Below are 4,908 nucleotides of genomic sequence, written 5' to 3'. Positions count from 1 at the left end.
CAGAGATACACAACTGTTGCTTAGATTGCTTACATAACTAGATTGAGGTTACATGATGAAGGCTAGTGATAGTGGATACAAAAGAGCTTCTCAGAACTTCAGATAGAAGGCTTATCTCCCAAAAGACCCCCTTATTCAAACAAAACCCTTCCTTATATACATTCCGGAGGATAGGTGCCACTTGACGCGTGTAAAGATAGTGCATATATTATTGGTAGTGGGATACAGCTGTCCTAGAGAGACAGTAAGTGCGTTACATAAAGTGGGTAAGTGCAATACAGTTGTTCAAAAAGTAAGTGGGATCCAGCTGGTATAAAAAGAAAGGATTCTTAGGTATTGAGGTGGACATTGATATTGCTAAAAGTTGATATTGCCAAAAGTTGCCGAAAGATCATTGGAATTAGTAAAGCTTAAAAGTCGCAGTCGCTCAGGCAAGGTGCCGCTAAGACATAGACTTGTCAGAAGCTTACAGTGAGAATTCCAATTCCAGCTTGGCTAACAAGTTACACACGAAGAAACCTTCACCATCCAACCTTCTATCAGCAATGGCTATGATTGTCTCTTCATTCATAAAGCTACTTTGAGACAGTATTGAAGTCGAGGAGCCAACTCCTCAAGCTAAATGGAGTTTACCCTCAGTTACTGCTAAACAGGTATACAAACACAACAAACACTTTGCTTTATCAGCAAACACTTTGTACCATGAGACTCATGGAAAGCTTAGCATCAAGGACAGTGATAATGATGATCATATTATCCATCTGTTCGAAGAGTTAGCCAAATTCAGAGAAAAGGATTTGAAAAGAAACCATCAGTTTGTGCATATAGGGTACATAGCGGTAGGCATCATATCTCTCTTACGAAAAGGACTTAATGTGTCATGCATAGGAGCATTGCTAGACACTAGACACAAGAACCTGAATGATCAAACCATTAGCATCTTGCAAGGAAGCCTGTCCAACGGACCTATATATATCGAATGCTTCCCTAATTTCCCTTGTAGTCTATCTGATAGATATTTCAATGAAGTAGTATCTTTGTTAATCAATACTAATGGTCTTGATATGAAAAATACAGCCGACCACCTGCAGATAGCCTATAGGATGATTGTTCGCACAGTCAATACTTGCATCCCCTTTGTCTATAACTCTAGATATTTACAAAGTTCTAAATCATCCAAAGGAAAGAATATAGTTATGAAAGTAGATGAGACTACTATGGGTACTCTACCTGAAATGGTAGAATGGCAGGAAGTCCAGTTTCCTACTGAATGGAAATTGAATATTTCCAAAACTCTAATGAATGAGGTCAAACACCCTGAGCTTATGAAAATCGAGCGATTGGGCTCTACGGATCAGTATAAGGTTCTGCGTAAATCAAATTCAAGGCGAGAACTTGCTTCTGTTCTTGCTCCACCACAATATAATACATCATCAACAAATTCTGCAATATCTTCAAGAAAAGGTCGTCTAAAGCTGATGTGTATACATCCACAGACCTACAAGGATTTTGAAGGTCTATTCAGGTGTTAACTCTGCAATCGTATAATTGCTACCGACTTTGCCATCAATGGGATTGAATGTCTCACCAAAGAGGCAATCAATGACAAAGATATGTCTACAAGCCAACCATACATCTTGCCTTCTCCGAATTCAAGGTTGCAACCACTAGAAGCTGCTTCGAATTGGCATACCAACGCCATCAAGGAACTGGCTACTTTGCAATACCGGGTATTATCCAAACTAGCAGTCTTCACTTCATCAGTGTCTCTTGTCAAACAAGTCTTTATCCCTGAATCTAAGATTCAACAACAACCTGCTATCACTTTTGGTGGCACTAGTGAAGACAAAACATTCCCATGGATGTTTTTTGCAGTTCAGCAAGAGCTTGTAATCGAATATGTTGATCAATTCCCAGCCCACATGTCTCCATTTATCGACGAGGATCTCGCCGATGGCTTTGATCCTAATTTTCGTTGGGGGGAAAATGCACAAGTTCAGACATGGGCACAAAGGCAGCAGTTAGGAGAAGAGATTCGCAACATCCTACCCGAAGATATTGACTGGGTCATCCTTCAAGACGACTCCTATGTTCGATATGAAGAAACAAAACTGGATGAGATGGATATGCAGATACCTCAAATATTTCCAGATTTGATAGCATCTTCTGATGAAGACTCAGATATCAGTACTGATGAATAAATAAGAATTATGAACCAGTCAGTAGAGAAATACGAAAGATGAAGGTAGAATCTCCTACTTCTTCCTCTACTAGTTTGAAAGGAGTAAGCAAAATTAGGGATATGACCATACTAGATATAGATGGCCTGTCTCAAGAAGAAATCTGGAAAGTGTTCAAGTTTATATACAACTCTGCTCATTATGGCATCTTGTATAAGGAGTTAACACAAAGACAATCTGTCTCTATGATTGTGGCTGGATTCCAAGGTATGCGGAGAGCATGGTGGTATGATTTAAGTGTGGAAAGGAAAACTTATATTATGCAGGGAGGACCTGAAGGAAGAGAAAACTTTGATAATGTTATTTCTTTATTCTTTGCTGCTCTTGTCATGCAATTCTTGGGTTCTACCAGCAAGATCCAAGATTGTAACCGAGAAGCCTTTTTTCGAAGTAAGCTCTGTGATCTTACTCAGGTAAAGAAATATCAGCAACATATGACTCAGGTAGTGTACCAGTTTCCAGGTGGTTACTTTAAAATTGAGTACAAGCAGTATTATATGAATTCTTTTCCAAAATATTTTGTCAATTTAATTAAGGAAAGAATTTAAGCTGTTGGATTACATGTTGATGAAAATATCTCTGTTGCCCAAATCAATTCTTTCATCAATGAAGTTACAGATCTTGAGTGTGCTTGACTGAGAGTCAAGCGTGACATCAAACAAGTCAAGGGATTTAATTCTAACTTCTGCACCAAGGAGACTAAAGCTCAACAGTTCGGATGCAAGCAAGCTGAAGAATGCAAATGCAAAGTCCAACTACACAAAAATAAGTTTGGCAAAAAGTTCAAGGTAGTCAGAAAGAAGAGAAAGCTCAACAAGGAAGAGAGACAGCAGGTAAAATGCTACATTTGTGATAAACCTGGTCACATTGCTCCTAACTACCCAAAGAGAAAGAAAAAGTTTGGAAATGTTGTATTAAAAGACAGGTATGAGTACATTAGGAAAAGTTTGGACTCAAAAAAGGACTTTTTGGCATTAGAGAGAGAATGTTGTTCGACCAATAGAGTTTGAGTCACCACAACGGTAGCTCCAATTTATTTGATTTTTATCTCAAATTTGTGCATTTTCAAAAAAGAGTTTTTTCTGTTAAAAAGATCTCAATAACAAGATACGACGCGATTTGTGCAAATTATTCTCCTGCCATGGACGACGAACGCCGAATGTGCCATAACTCACATTCAATGAGGCACGTCTTTTGATGAACACTTTTCAAGCTACTACTTCTTGTGTAAACTAGTGAGCCTCTTTTCTTTTATCGTTTTTGTGTACGGTCACTTCACAGCTAATAGAAGCAGAGATGGAAGGAAGACGACCACGACGACCATCCGCCTCTGTTAAATCTATGGAACTATTCAATAGCTTTGACTTAGACCATGGTCGCTGGATGTCTACCACAGTCACCATTGGTAGTTGGGTTCTGCTTGAAACAAGAAGAAGAAAACGGATGTCAAATGAATTCATCAACAGCTACAAAGGACGTGTGAAAGATTTTCGCTTGTCTCAAACGGGAAAGACAGTGAAAGAGGTGCTCATTGAGCATGCATATATGCACTCCAAACTACGACTACAGCAGTTACCTTTGGGGTTTCCTGCTCATAGACCAAACTGTGTGACTACTATATTGCTAAAAAGTTTTTAAAGATCCTTCAAGTTATTTTGTTGACTATTTCTTGTGACCATTCTCTTATCTTTTGTTTTTGCAGATATTTATCCTTCTAACAAAGAAGAATGGCAACCAGTTGAGTGCATAATTGGTATTTTTGATGCTTTTCATGCTTCGGTGGGAGAACTTATGTACAGAACTAGTGCGAGAAGAGCTCTCGCAGAGAGGGGAGTTTTCTTTTATGACTACTTTTACAATGCCCCATGCTCTGTCCATGGATATGGCCCTTTGAAACCTTTCCCTCTTCCCCAACAAGATTTCCCAAAGTGGCCAGTTCCAAATTCAGAAACCTTTGAGTGTTTTAAACTCAAGCTTCATCAGGAAATTTTGAAGTGTTTGCGACCAAACATTGCAAGCAAGCAAGTACGAGTCAGTCTATTTATGCCATTACATGTCTTTATAGATTTCTTCCACGATGAGGAGGTTAGAAAAACAGAAACCATGTTCATCTGCAAATCCCAAACTTGCCTTGATTTTTTGGATGATAATTGGGATGTCAGTGATTTTGAAGGCATTTTGTGCAAAGTTGACAAGCGCTCGGTTGTGTGCAAGTGTATGATAGCATCACAGAATTTTATAGTTTCTTTCTGCTACATGAGGTGGCATCGAGTGAATGGTCAGTTGGTAGCTATGGATCAAGATTTAAGTGACGATGCTTTTAATCCCTTGATGTCCATCGAGATATGGTTTTCAAATTATTTGCTTACAGTTGTTGTGGTTAGATCAAATGTCACTTTAAGACAGGTTCGAGAGGATCTGTTCAATGAGTCCGATCTCAATTTGCCTTCAAAATTTGTTTTCAAGTGTAACATGCGAAAGGTACTAAGCTACATGTATTACTTTTATACGTTGATGTCTCTATCGTGCTCAGGTATCCCAATGTCTTATCGCGTATGTTGCATTGCAGGTATCTCACAGACAAGAAAAAACGACTCTTTGTGCACAGATTACCAGTGACAGACTTGAAATAGTGAACTAACTTTACACAATGATTCAAATACTATTC

At 38.7% G+C, this 4,908-nt stretch overlaps 1 pseudogene; it reads left to right on the top strand.

Annotated features, from left to right (window-relative positions):
• Positions 1–551: 551 nt before the first annotated feature.
• On the top strand, positions 552–1,532 carry LOC147455745 (uncharacterized; annotated as a pseudogene).
• Positions 1,533–4,908: the final 3,376 nt, after the last annotated feature.

This window comes from Adiantum capillus-veneris, chromosome 6 (genome assembly GCF_014529385.1).
Source record: "Adiantum capillus-veneris isolate H3 chromosome 6, ASM1452938v2, whole genome shotgun sequence".
Taxonomy (NCBI): domain Eukaryota; kingdom Viridiplantae; phylum Streptophyta; class Polypodiopsida; order Polypodiales; family Pteridaceae; genus Adiantum; species Adiantum capillus-veneris.
Note: the sequence above shows the minus strand (reverse complement) of the source record. Positions and strands in the feature narration are given on the sequence as shown.